Here is a 14591-nt window from a genome sequence, read left to right on the forward strand (position 1 = left end):
TGCTATTACCACAGTACATGGAGCTGATGTGACCATTGTTGATGAGGCTGATGTGACCACTGTCTATTGGTGGGGCTGATGTGACCACTGTAGGTGGGACCAGTGTTGTTGGGGCTGATGTGACCACTATTGGTGGGGCTGAGGTGACCATTGTAGGTGGGGCTTATGGTGTGGCGCCCCTGACTTGGTCAGGCATCACTGAGTACTGCACCCATGCTGGGAGCAGTCAAACACAGGTAATCCAGAAGGCTGATCGAGGTGTGATTACATAGGCGCATAGTAATCAGGTCTCCCACATCTACCTTTGAGTGGACCCCTGGGGAATCCAGGAGGGGGTGTGGCCTCCATCTCTACTCAAGGGGTGTGGTAGAGAGCCTGGTTGCTAAGTTGCGTAGGCAGGCACAGAAGGGAGGCAGTAGTGAGCCAGTTAGTGAGTGCAGCTCAGGGAGAGCAGACGCATGCAGCAAACCCTGGAGTCTGGCACAATCTGACAATGCATGTGCAGTGGCTAGCGACGGGGGAGAACGGTCACCTGGGAGTGCCACCCGAAAACCACCCGAGGCTGAAGGCAAGCGGTGGCTGAGTAAGGGGACTGCCAGGGAGGTACCAGGCCCATAAGGGTAACAGGTCCCAGTGCAGAGATTCATTCAGTTTTCTCCTGCCAAACCTGCCGGAGGGGGCACTTCAGACCCCCACCATAACACCACAGAGTCCGCAGCTACGTAGCGAAGAGAGGGCCTATAGCTCACAAGAGGCAAGCAGCCGGAGTGACCTTGTCCAGGCTACAAACGGGCCGAAAAGAGGTGAGAACAGGCAGCAGCAACTTCCCTGGGTGACCCCCGTAGGGACTTCAAGTCGGGGTCCCCACAAAAAGATCATGGCTAGAGAAGGCGAGTCGGTAGTCACCCTCAAAAGTCAGCCTGACGGAGTGCCTGGTTTCCTCTGGTTAATTCCAGCTATTCCCGGGTACTCACCCTGCCAACTATTGTGAGTAAAAACCCTGAAAGACTGTCTGGACTGCGCCGGAGTCATTCCGCGACCTGTGGTTCCACACACCTACACAGGGCCCTGGGGCCTGCCTCACTCTCAGGAGGCCACTACATCTAACTGCATCCAACATCAGCCCCAGGCGTCCCCTAATCTGCAGTGGCGGTCCCCTAACCGCAATACTGAGAGTGACAACACGAAACTCCTAAAGAAGCAACCTACCTGTGACCAGACCATCCCACGTGGAGTCCCTGAAGGTAATGCACCGCTACACCTGGGCTGGGGGCTCCACAATGGGACCACTGTAAGTGGGGCTGATGTGTCCACCTTTGCTGCGGCTGATGTGCCCACCAATGGTGGTGTGAAGCCCCGCTCACCTTCAGGTCGCCTCAGGGTCTTCACGTGTTGGGAATCTTCTGGCCACAGGTATGTCAGGTTAACTTTAATAGGAATCGTGACGCCACTCTCGGTAATTGCGGTCAGAGGGTGACCGCCACTGCAGTTTGGAGAGCTTCTGGGGCTGATGGTAAATGCAGTCTGGTGTTATGGCCTCCCGAGAGTGAGGCTGGCCCCAGGGACTCAGTGTAAGTGTGTAGTACCACAGGTCACAGAAGAACTCACACACAGGCAGCAATGTCTTTCAGGTTTTTTATTCACTTTCAGACGGTAGAGTGAGGCAACCCGGCCGATGCTATGATGAACCAGGAGGGGAACCAGGTATTCTTCAGGCCAACGTAGGGGAATCACACAGGGACGTCGCAACTGCCGTTCTCCCCTTTCTGGCCCGTTTGCTGACAGCATGGACCAAGTAATGCTGGATGCTTGTCTTCTCTTTCTTATGGGCCCCCTCGTTGCTCTTGATGCTGCGGACTCTGTGTTGTTCGGTGAGGTACATCCAGCACCCTCACCAGCAGGTTTAGCAGGCCAAGTAGATGGGTTCCTGCTCTGGGGACCTGTTTCTCCGTGCGGACCTGGCCTACCAGTAGTCCCCTTACTCAGCCACCTCTTCACTAGGTGGTTTTCAGGCAGCCCTCCTGGGTAGCCGCTTTCCCCCATCAGCAGCCACTACAGGTGCAGGGTCTGACTAGTGTCCTGCTCTTCTTCTCTACACCTCAGACGCGGCTGCTCCACTCCTACTCCTCTGACTGCCACTGCACAACTCCCCTAATCTCCAGTCCCACTACCCACCACTAGCTGGGATGCGAGGGCTACACCCCCTCCCTGGGTCTGCCCAGGGGTCCCCTCTAAGCTTTGTGTGTGTCCTGGTTACTACGTGTCTGTGTGTGTCCACACCCTAGTCAGCCTTTGGGATTACCTGTTTGTACTCACTCAAGCTGAGTGCAGTACTCAGTGGTCAGGGGCGCCACAGTGGGACTGAAGGCTCACAGTAGGTGGGACTGAAATGACCACTGTAGGTATGGCTAATGTGCCCACCATCAATGAGGCTGATGTGCCCACCGTCACTGGAGCTGATGTTCCCACCGTCACTGGGGCAACTTTGCCCACTGTTGATGGGACTGATGTGATCACTGTTGTTTTTGCTGATGTGACCAGTCTAGGTTTGGCTGATGTGGCGACTTGGTAGGGCTGATGTTCCCACTGTTGGTGGTACTGATGTGCCCACTGTAGATGTGGCTGATGTGCCCACTGTCAGTGGGGCTCATGCGCCCATTGTCGTTTGGGCTGATGTGCCCACTGTTGGTGAGGCTGATATTCTCTCTAAAGTCTGAGAAGCATCAAAGCCATGGTTGCCAGCTTCTCCTTATATTTTGTATCACAGTGCTTGTTGTAGTAGGAAGATATGAGATCCTGCTCAATACGGCAAAAATGTGCCTCTGTTTTTTGTTTGTACCATGTCTAAAATTGTGTTTTTGGGTGTATTGAAAAGCATGTTTATATAGAATTCGTGAAAGCATGCCTCTGTGTGAGTATGTTTTATTTACAAAACTAAACAGAGACCCCAAGATGGAAAACAATAGCAGTTGCTGCAAATCTAAAAGTGGCAGGAACTAAATCCCTTTTACCTCTGCTTTTAAAAGTGCTGGATGTAAACAAGTAAAGGCCTCATTCAGATATCTTGTGTTTTGTTCACGTAAGAGAAAAATGGTCCTAGTTCTTCAATGTTGAACTTCCAGTGATCAATATGAGAGAGTGTGAGCGATAATACCAAATTTACACAGCTGCTCCCCATTCACACCTGAGATCCTGTAATACTAATGAGTCCATGTCACCATGGAAGGAGAATGGCTAGATCGTGAAATTGCTCCCTAGAAATTATGAATGCCCTGTGCAGGTGCCCTAGTAAGCAGTACCCACATTTTCCCCCCAAGCAAGTAATTATGCCTCCTGTGTGCCCATCTGATAGTCACAATACTCTGAGTGCCCCATAACAATAATGCTTCTAAAGTGTCCTCTTAACATTTAATTATGTCCCCTGAATCCTCCAATATACAGGTCCACTATACACAGTGTGATGCCCCTACACCTCCACTATACACAGTATAATGAGCCCACAGCTCCCCTAAAACACAGAAATGCCTTCACACTTTATGATGGACCCAACAGTAGCCCTCAAATTGTATAACGGTCTCCACATTACCTTCCAAGCTGTATAATCGCCCCCACACTTTGAGGACCCAACACAGATATCCCTACAATATATGAGGGGCCAACCCACACTGTATGAAAGCCTCCCACGTTAGCTCTCATACTGTATAACTCCCGCCACATTAGCTCCCAAATTCTATAATGGTCTCATATTAGCCTTCAAAATCTATTGTGCCACCCCCGTGCCAGCAGCCGCCGCTGCTCGGGTCCGGACCCGCTGTGTGTGTCTGTGGCTCGAGGGATCCTCCGGACCCAGGGGTCACACAGACACGCCGAATAAAAAGGGGGGGACATAAATGTACGGGCTAGGCCGTATTAAGTTCATGACGCCACCCACGGTGTGTGGTGAGGTGGGACACCACCGCTGCCGTTGTGGGGCACCCGGGGGAGATGTAGTGGCAGCTGGATGTTAACCCCTCCATGGGTAGGGATGGTTGCCCCGGGACCCAGTGTCTTTGTGCAGGGTATAGCGATGGCAAGAGCCGGCGCGCCCGAGCAAGCAGGGGGATGTTTGGTTACTCATAGTAAATGAATCACACGAGTCTTTTGGTAAACCAAGGTGCTGATGGCCGGCCAGTTGCATTCAGGTCCCCCCACCCGGGCTGGTGGTCGCTGTACTTTTCCCTCTACACTTGTTTTGTGTATGGTGGACTGCTTGGTCTGGAACTCAGGAGTCCGCTGCCGGCTGGCTGTGGCCTAAGGAGCCGTGCCCGCAGACGCTGGCCCATGGGATCTATGGGCCCTGGCGGTGGCCTTATCCCTATCGGTGGGCTGTTGTCTTCTTTAGGGACTTTGGGTGAGACAGGACCTATAATCCTGCCCTCAATCAGTTAATTAGCTAGGCCGCTGGTTTCGGTCCTGGCTTCAGGGTCCGAGTACCCCCTCTGTGCTACGGTTTCCGGGTCAGTTCTCCGTGTCAGTACCGGCGGGGTACAACCCTGTGTCGGTCCACCTCGGATATGCAGAGCCATCTTCCCGTCTCCTGCTGACAGAGACCACCATCTGCCACCTAGCAGAAGCTGAGACCTGACAAGAAGATAACAGAGCAGAATAAAAGCAGAGCAAGGAGAGACAACAGAGCAGAATAAGCACAGACCTGACAAAAAGATAACAGAGCAGAATAAAAGCAGAGCGACAAGAAGATAACACAGCAGAATAAGCACAGACCTGACAAGAAGATAACAGAGCAGAATAAAAGCAGAGCGACAAGAAGATAACAGAGCAGAATAAGGGTACCTTCACACTTAGCGATGCAGCAGCGATCTGACCTGGTCAGGATCGCTGATGCATCGCTACATGGTCGCTGGTGAGCTGTCAAACAGGCAGATCTCACCAGCGACCAGTGAACAGCCCCCAGCCAGCAGCGACGTGCAAGCGACGCTGCGCTTGCACGGAGCCGCCGTCTGGAAGCTGCGGAGACTGGTAACTAAGGTAAACATCGGGTATGGTTACCCGATGTTTACATTAGTTACCAGTGTGAGCAGGGAGCAGGGAGCCGCGCACACTGAGCGCTGGCTCCTTGCTCTCCTAGCTACAGTACACATCGGGTTAATTAACCCGATGTGTAATGCAGCTACATGTGCAGAGAGCAGGGAGCCGCGCACACTGCTTAGCGCTGGCTCCTTGCTCTCCTAGCTGCTGTACACATCGGGTTAATTAACCCGATGTGTACAGCAGCTACATGTGCAGAGAGCCGGAGCCGGCAGCACAGGCAGCGTGAGAGCTGCAGAGGCTGGTAACTAAGGTAAATATCGGGTAACCACCTTGGTTACCCGATGTTTATCTTGGATACAGCTTACCTCAGCTGTCAGACGCCGGCTCCTGCTCCCTGCTCGCTTCATTTGTCGCTCTCTTGCTGTCACACACAGCGATCTGTGTGTCACAGCAGGAGAGCGGCTTTGAAGAAAACGAACCAGGGCTGTGTGTAACGAGCAGCGATCTCGCAGCAGGGGCCAGATCGCTGCTCATTGTCACACACAGCGAGATCGCTAATGAGGTCACTGCTGCGTCACAAAAAGCGTGACTCAGCAGCGATCTCGGCAGCGAGCTCGCTGTGTGTGAAGCACCCCTAAAAGCAGAGCGACAAGAAGATAACAGAGCAGAATAAAAGCAGAGCAAGGAGAGACAACAGAGCAGAATAAGCACAGACCTGACAAAAAGATAACAGAGCAGAATAAAAGCAGAGCAAGGAGAGACAACAGAGCAGAATAAGCAGAGGAAAGAGAGAGCTAAGCAAACAAGAAAAAGCTGAGAACAGAAGCACCAGCCAGAAAAAGCAGATGACAGGATAAGAACAGCACAGCCAGGAGGAGCCACAGGAAGTGGAGGCAGAAGCCACTGATATCATCTCTCCCAGCACTGAAGCAGGCGAGTACAATCATGTACAAATGTCTGCCTGTAAGGCTGCTTTCACACCTCCGTTTTTTCCTGTGTGGCACAATCTGGCGCTTTGCAGAAAAACCGCAACCGTTTTTTTTTGCCGCTGGTTGTTTGCATAGACTTACATTAGTACCGTATTGTGCCGCATGGGCTTGCGTTCCGTCCGCTTTTTGCCGCATGCGGCAGATTTAGCCGATGCGGCGGCCGGATGGAACGTTGCCTGGCATGTTTTTTTCTCCTGCAAAAAAACCTGCATCGCGCCGCATCCGGCCGATGCGGCTTGATTTGCAATGCATGCCTATGGATGCCGCATGTGGCGTCCTGCGGCAAACACCACATCCGGCCGCTGCATGCGGTTTTTTCCACTGCGCATGCTTATTAGCCTGCAGCAAGCGGCAAAAACCGGACGGGCCGCATGTCAAAAACGTATGCAAAGGATGCGGTTTTGGCGCCGCATCCGTTGCATAGGTTTTAGAGCCGGATTGGCTGGCTCTGCTAAAACCGGAGGTGTGAAAGCAGCCTAATACTACAGAAACTGCCCTGTGCTGTGCCATCCATGTGTGTAATATCTGTACTAAAAGGTACATGGTGTACAAGGTGTACCATCCACAAGCGCAAAGTAAATGCTCTCTGCAGCGCTGTGCGCAGAGCATGAAGCAGAACCAATGTACCAGATGTGGTGCTGCATAGGGGGTATCAGAGTAGAAGGGAAGCCCAATGTATCACTGCAATAAGCGTGGGGCTTCCCTCCTACTCTGATACCCCCTCTGCAGCACCACATCTGGTATATTGACTCTTCTTCATGCTCTGTTGCACAGCGCTGGTATATTGGCTTTGCTTCATGCTCTGTTGCACAGAGCGTTTACTTGCTGACGGTTTCCCTTTTACTCTAATAGTCTTTTGCAGCACCTATATCAGGCTCATCAGTCCTGCTTTATGCTTTACTGCACAGATAATTTATCCCAGTCCTCTACCCCCTTCTCTTAGCCTGGCACATGTATATTTCTGTTCTTTTTGGCGTATTTTTGCACTCGTTGCCCCATATCTATATCTGTCCAGGGATTGATAGTTTCTGGGTCAGTGGATCATCATACTGGGTAGGATCCTATGTATTACTTTTTTTGTTATTAGATTGGATCATATGGATGCCCTGACATGTTAGCAGTGAGCTATAATAGCCTGTAATTAAGCAATACGTATGACTCTGTGCTGGCTGTGTAGCACGACGCAAATTTAATGTATTTATTGTTATTGTGCATTATTGTTTATGGGCCTATTATAAGAGTGGGTTATTATAAGTGCCTTATCTGATATACTGGCTCTGCTCCAGGCTCGGTTGCACAGAGCATTATTCAGGGCAATCTGACGGTCTTCTCTTCTATACTAATCCTTCTTTACAGTGCCCATATCTGGTTTACTACAGAATAAGTTGAATTTCGTTACGTATGTCTCTGTGCTAGCTGTGTGGCACTGCACATACTTATTCCATGTTTTGAATTGTAATGCGCATTAACTGTATATGGGTATTGTATTACAGTAGGTTATCACACTTTTGCGGAGGTTGTCATTTGGGATTTGTTCATGTGACTCGCCCACCCCAGGGCTATGGGACACCCGGTGCCGGGCCGGACTAGTCCGGTGGTTGTCAGTGGTGGCGGGACCCGACTCCGTGGCCCTGGTGGGTGTCAGTTAAATATGGCTGATGAATTAAAGTTTGTGTTCGTGACGCCACCTGTGGTATGCAGCTATTAAGCCGCCGCTGCTGTGTAAGGCCTCCTGGGTGATGAAGTGGCAGCAATGGTGGTACTGCTCCCCACAGGTGGAGCGGTGCCCCGGGGCACAGTTGGTGCTTGTGAGTGTCTATGCAGATGAAATAACAGAGGCAACACCAAGGGTGCAGTTTCAAGTTCTTTACTCACAATTCTTGTCAAGGCCGGCAGGAACCCTTGGACTGCTGGGACCACTGTCAGGGACCTCCGACGTTTCTGGGTGATTTTTGGAGCAAAACCCGGTACCCTTCTCTTAAGTGTCTCTGTCTTCAGCTGTCTCCTTAAACCTTGCCTTTGGAGGATAAACCTGGCTCGGCCTCCACAACAGCCTCCAGGCTGGGGGGTCACCTATCGGCTGATTACCCCTTTTCTAGAAGTTCTGCTGTGGGCTGTGGCCCGGGGAGCTTACAACATTCCCTGGGCCTCGGTTTTTACTGTTTGGAGATGATTTTGCGCTCCTCCGGTTTCTAGGGACCGTCCCCTGTTGCAGCTTGATCCCTCCACCGATGTTCCTGTGGAACAGGCCACCGCAGCTCTACAGCTACCCGTGGCCCTGAGACCCCTTCTGTTCTCTGCTTGGTGTCACCTGGACCCTCTGAGTCCCAGGATCTTCACCAGGAAGCGTCTCTTTCTTCTTTTCAGTTCCTTCCTGACTGACTTGGAGCTTTCTTTCCTTTCACTTCTCCTCCTTGCCTGCCTCCTGCAGACCTCCTCCTCCTTCCCCACACTCTCTCTATCTGCCCACACTAGACTTTCCTTTCTGTGTCTGCTCTCATGTGGCTCCTCCCACGTCCCCAGTTGCTCTGATCTACCCTATAGGAGCAGGGATGGGTCTTACGGCCCCTCCCAGCATGCAGCATGGGAGGGTTTCTGCCACTATCCCTGGTCCCAGCGTGTTTCTAGCAATGGGTGTAGTGTGGATTTACCAGAGGACCGGTGTTCACTCCCTTCCTCACCCAGAATGGGGCATCACACCGCTGGATGGGGTGCAATGACCTGTGGCGACGGAAGCCTCAGGGGCGCCACACTTCCCCACAGCAAATCCCAGCACGTCCTCGGGCTGAAAAACAACAAGACATGTGTAGAAACTACAAAAAACATTTTTGTTATGTATAACATAAAACAATAAAACATTTCTTCCCTTTATGGGAGGCATAGGTATTTGAACGTTGCAAACTTCTTATAAAGAAACATCTAAGTGTGCACTTTCAGTCTATTGCACAGTTTGGGCACATCCCCCATAATTCTGGTAGGGGGCACAACCGGTGCAACTATTTACATTGTTGGCTACAACAAGTCCAGTAGCCTGGCAGTTCGTTCAACTTTCTTAAGCTACAAAAGCAACATACCAGCCACTAAGTCCAGTGGCCTGGTTACACAGGACACATACGACATCACATTCACATACACCGGGGACCACATTCCAGTTCCGTGGCCCGGTACGTAAACAAAGGGGGGTGACTTCTTCAAAAAGCACGAGGGGCAAAAAGGCAGGGTAGGGTGTCGTCTTCAAAAAGAACATTAGGGCAGCACAAAAGGGACATCTTCACAAAGAATGAGGGGCAGACAGGGGCTATTTACAGTTCAGCTTCTTTTCTTCACTTTCACTTTTGCTTCTTACTCACGGGGATAGATGCGGGGGTCCCACTCCGGCATTGCCCCGGGCAATAGGTATGCCGCTGAGATTATTGTCTGGGTCCCCTGGGTGCTGGCCACTGACCTACTGCGGACCGCCGCGGCCTGGGCAGGAATGGGACTTCTGGTACTCACAGCTCGGCGTTGTGGTATAGGACTGCTTGTTTGCAGGGGGCTGCTGCGATCTTGGGGGTCTTGCTTTGGCCGTGCACCGGGCTTCAGACAAGCCATGGAGATCCGGGTCTGCGTCTCCTGCGTGGCTGTAGCAGGCCTGCTGCAAAGTTCTGCAGCCTGGGCCTGCTCTGAGGTAGTGCTGTGGGCGGGGGCGGTACTGCACGTTGGCATAGTGCGGCGCCACTCCGGCTCTTCTGGGGCGACCTCCTCCCGCAGGATGTGCACATTCAGGGCGTACCATCCACGGCTCCCCATCAGCCTGGTGTACTCCACGGTGTCACCCGGCTTAGCATCCCGCTCAGGGTGGCCTTTGGGCAAGTGTTCCTCAATATCCCGGCGGGCAACAAAAACATCTTTGCCCAGTCCGGGCTCTCTGATGAAGCCCCAGCCGCCTTGTTGCCGCAAGTCGATCACTCGGCCCCTTCTCACCGGGCCCTGGGATCCCTTGAGGGCCTTTCTAATCTGATCTATGGAGGCCAGGTTGGACGCCTCCTCGGCTCTCCGCCTCTCCTCCCGGGCCTCCCGCTGGTACTCTTTCACTAATCTCTGGCAGGACAGTGCGGTGGCCAGGGGAGTCTCTTTGGGGCGCAGCGGCTGCTGCAGTCGCCCGCTCTCAATGGGCGCTGCGTCCCAGTTCACTCCTGGTGATCTTGCTCCCAGGAGGCTTACAGGGGGACTTGGAAGGGGGCCCACTAAGTGTTCGGGGGCCTCCCCACCCCAGGCGCCTTCTTCGGGGGTCTCCGGTAGGCCTCCGGTGCCCCACTGGGCGTCACCAGGGCTGGCGGGGGAAGCTAGTGGGACGGTGGCAGGACCGGGCGGTGGTGCTTGATAGGGCCGTGGGTCCGGACAGGTCGGGGTTTTAAACTGCTCACCCGGGCGCTGCTCGGCGACCTCCATCCTGCGGCCCACATTCTCCGGCTCCCTCGGGCTTTCTCTCCGCCGGTCCGCTTCCAGCATGGTGCTCAGCCTTCGGGCCAGGATCCTCATCTCCTCCTTCAGCAGGTCCAGCTCAGGATCCATGTTCCCGGTCCCTGTTGTGCACCTCTGCAGCCTCTCTGCCATGCCGCTTGTCTGGTGACCGTCTCCTTCCACTCTGCTCGGGTGCTCGACCACGCCACTCAGCTGCACCCTTTCCCTTTTCGGAGGCGGGGCCGGAGGCTGCACTAGCATCTGGCGCCAGACTGGCGCCCAGCCCATCACGGCCGGCACCGCTCCGCTTGCGATGAGGTACATTTTAGCTCTTGTCTGGTCTGGCATCTAGACTCTTGCTGCCAACCGGCCAGCTTTTCTAGTCGCCATATCTTCTTCTTCCACCGCTCTCCATGGCGGGCACTCCTTCGCGCTCTCCTTCTTGGATAAGGGGGCGGGGCTTCTCTTCGCGCCCTTTCTTCTGGCACGCCCCCCCCTTCTTCCCGCTCTCAGTAGCGCTAATGGCGGCAGTTTTTCTTTCACAGTAAAACACAGGCTATTTCACGATTCTTCAAGGCACACAGTACCCGGTGGGACCGGGCACAAAATCCTGTTCGTGACGCGAAAATTTGACTCGCCCACCCCAGGGCTATGGGACACCCGGTGCCAGGCCGGACTAGTCCGGTGGTTGTCAGTGGTGGCGGGGACCGACTCCGTGGCCCTGGTGGGTGTCAGTTAAATATGGCTGATGAATTAAAGTTTGTGTTCGTGACGCCACCTGTGGTATGCGGCTATTAAGCCGCCACTGCTGTGTAAGGCCTCCGGGGTGATGAAGTGGCAGCAATGGTGGTACTGCTCCCCACAGGTGGAGCGGTGCCCCGGGGCACAGTTGGTGCTTGTGAGTGTCTATGCAGATGAAATAACAGAGGCAACACCAAGGGTGCAGTTTCAAGTTCTTTACTCATAATTCTTGTCAAGGCCGGCAGGAACCCTTGGACTGCTGGGACCACTGTCAGGGACCTCCGACATTTCTGGGTGATTTTTGGAGCAAAACCCGGTACCCTTCTCTTAAGTGTCTCTGTCTTCAGCTGTCTCCTTAAACCTTGCCTTTGGAGAATAAACCTGGCTCGGCCTCCACAACAGCCTCCAGGCTGGGGGGTCACCTGTCGGCTGATTACCCCTTTTCTAGAAGTTCTGCTGTGGGCTGTGGCCCGGGGAGCTTACAACATTCCCTGGGCCTCGGTTTTTACTGTTTGGAGATGATTTTGCGCTCCTCCGGTTTCTAGGGACCGTCCCCTGTTGCAGCTTGATCCCTCCACCGATGTTCCTGTGGAACAGGCCACCGCAGCTCTACAGCTACCCGTGGCCCTGAGACCCCTTCTGTTCTCTGCTTGGTGTCACCTGGACCCTCTGAGTCCCAGGATCTTCACCAGGAAGCGTCTCTTTCTTCTTTTCAGCTCCTGACTGACTTGGAGCTTTCTTTCCTTTCACTTCTCCTCCTTGCCTGCCTCCTGCAGACCTCCTCCTCCTTCCCCACACTCTCTCTATCTGCCCACACTAGACTTTCCTTTCTGTGTCTGCTCTCATGTGGCTCCTCCCACGTCCCCAGTTGCTCTGATCTACCCTATAGGAGCAGGGATGGGTCTTACGGCCCCTCCCAGCATGCAGCATGGGAGGGTTTCTGCCACAATCCCTGGTCCCAGCGTGTTCCTAGCAATGGGTGTAGTGTGGATTTACCAGGGGACCGGTGTTCACTCCCTTCCTCACCCAGAATGGGGCATCACACCGCTGGATGGGGTGCAATGACCTGTGGCGACGGAAGCCTCAGGGGCGCCACACATGCTTTTAAAGGGAACCTGTCACCAGGTTTGGGGCCTATAAGCTGCGGCCACCACCAGTGAGCTCTTATATACAGCATTCTAACATGCTGTATATAAGAGCCCAGGCCGCTGTGTAGAACATAAAAATGACTTTATAATACTCACCTAAGGGGTCGGTGCAGTGCAGATCGGTTGGACGGGTGTCTCTGTACTCGGGTACCACCGCCTCCTGTTTCGGCCATCTTTGTCCTCCTTCTTCTGAAGCCTGGGTGCATGACGCATCCTACGTCATCCACAATAGCCGGCATTGAGGTCTTGCGCAGGCGCACTACAATACTTTGATCTGCCCTGCTCAGGGCAGATTAGTGCGCCTGCGCAAGGCCTCAGTGCCAGGTAGTGTGGATGATGTAGGACTTGTCATGCACCCAGGCTTTAGAAGAAGGAGGACAAAGATGGCCGAAAGAGAAGGTACCGGAGAACGGAGACACCCGTCCGACCGATCTGCACCGCACCGACCCCTTAGGCGAGTGGTAGGTAATATAAAGTGATTTTTATGTTCTACACAGCGGCCTGGGCTCTTTTATATGCAGCATGTTAGAATGCTGTATATAAGAACCTACTGGTGGTGGCTGCAGCTTATAGGCCCCAAATTTGGAGACAGATTCCCTTTAAATAATTTTATTATGTGTTTTTACTGTCCTTTTGGATTTAATAAAGATTGTTATATTTATATCTAGCATTTTCATTTTCTGGTGTGGGCATCCATTATGTGTGGGTTTTTTTCTTCTTCTGTTTTGGTCATATTGTGATCATGCAGCGGTTTTATTGATTTTGTCTGGGTGTGCACCCCTTTTTTGTATATACAGTAGAACCTCGGTTTATGAGTAACTTGGTGTGCGAGTATTTCGCTATACGAGCAAAGCTTGCTGTAAATTTGTAACGCAGTTTACGAGCAAGGTTTGCTATTCGAGCAAATACTCACCGGACACACTTCCGGTTCTATACTTTAACCACGCTCTGACCCGCTCTTGCAGTCCGCACAAACATGCACAAACACGCGCGCACACACACACACACACACACACACACACACACACACACACATATTATGCTCACCTTACCTTCCATTCCATCGCCGGTCTCATGAATCTTGTAGTTTGCCGATATAGGATGTGTATCGGGTAACCATCGTGACGATGGAGAAACTTCCGCTGTCAGCCGCTTCTCAAAGGCAGCGCGCTGACCAATCAGAGGCAAGTGGCTCCTTGCCTTTGACGTCAGCACTCTGGCAGCGGAAGATCCGGCATCGATCGCAATGGTTACCCGATACACAGCCTGTACCCGCGGAACTGCAAGAACCAGGAGGCCGGCGATGGAATGGAAGGTAAGGTGAGAATAATATGTGTTTGTTTGTGTGTGTGTGTGGAATGGCACAATAGGGGACCAGGATGAGACATTTCACAAGTTGTGGAAGGAATTATCTGCAATGCAATGATTTCCTATGGGAAATATTGCTTTGCTGAACGAGTAATTTGGTTTAAAAGCACACTCCCAGAACAGATTGTTCTCGTAAACCAAGGTTCCACTGTATATTATTTCTGTACTGTGACATCACTGTGTGTATTATCCCTGGGGATTTGTGGTGTGAACCCACAGGTCTTGGTGCAGTGGGCTTTGCTCAGTAACAGGATGGTGGTTATATTCAGACTCAATGTGGTGATATTTGGTCATGGTGTGGCAGCATTATTTTGCAATCTATAATAGTATTATGCGGTGCTCAGCGAGCGTCAGGCCCTGCGGTGCTCAGCGAGCGTCAGGCCCTGCGGTGCTCAGCGAACGTCAGGTCCTGCGGCGCTCTGTGAGCGTCAGGCCCTGTGGTGCTCTGCGAGCGTCAGGTGCTGCGGTGCTCTGCGAGCGTCAGGCGCTGTTGTGCTCTACGAGTGTCAGGCGCTGTGTTGCTCTGCGAGTGTCAGGCGCTGGGGTGCTCTACGAGTGTCAGGCGCTGTGTTGCTCTGCGAGTGTCAGGCGCTGGGGTGCTCTGCGAGTGTCAGGCGCTGTGGTGCTCTGCGAGTGTCAGGCCCTGCGGTGCTTTGCGAGTGTCAGGCGCTGTGCTGCTCTGCGAGTGTCAGGCGCTGTGGTGCTCTGCGAGTGTCAGGCGCTGTGGTGCTCTGCGAGTGTCAGGCGATGCGGTGCTCTGCGAGTTTCAGGCTCTGCGGTGCTCTGCGAGTGTCAGGCCCTGCGGTGCTCTGCGAGTGTCAGGCGCTGTGGTGCTCTGCGAGTGTCAGGTACTGCGGTGCTCTGCGAGCGCCAG

General features: G+C 53.2%; 1 protein-coding gene across 1 annotated transcript in view; it reads left to right on the plus strand.

Annotated features, from left to right (window-relative positions):
- COL5A2 (collagen type V alpha 2 chain) overlaps positions 1 to 14591 on the plus strand; it is a 384888-nt gene that overhangs the window by 269947 nt on the left and 100350 nt on the right. The gene's annotated exons all lie outside the window — the stretch shown is intronic.

Source organism: Anomaloglossus baeobatrachus, chromosome 7 (genome assembly GCF_048569485.1).
Source record: "Anomaloglossus baeobatrachus isolate aAnoBae1 chromosome 7, aAnoBae1.hap1, whole genome shotgun sequence".
NCBI classification, from domain to species: domain Eukaryota; kingdom Metazoa; phylum Chordata; class Amphibia; order Anura; family Aromobatidae; genus Anomaloglossus; species Anomaloglossus baeobatrachus.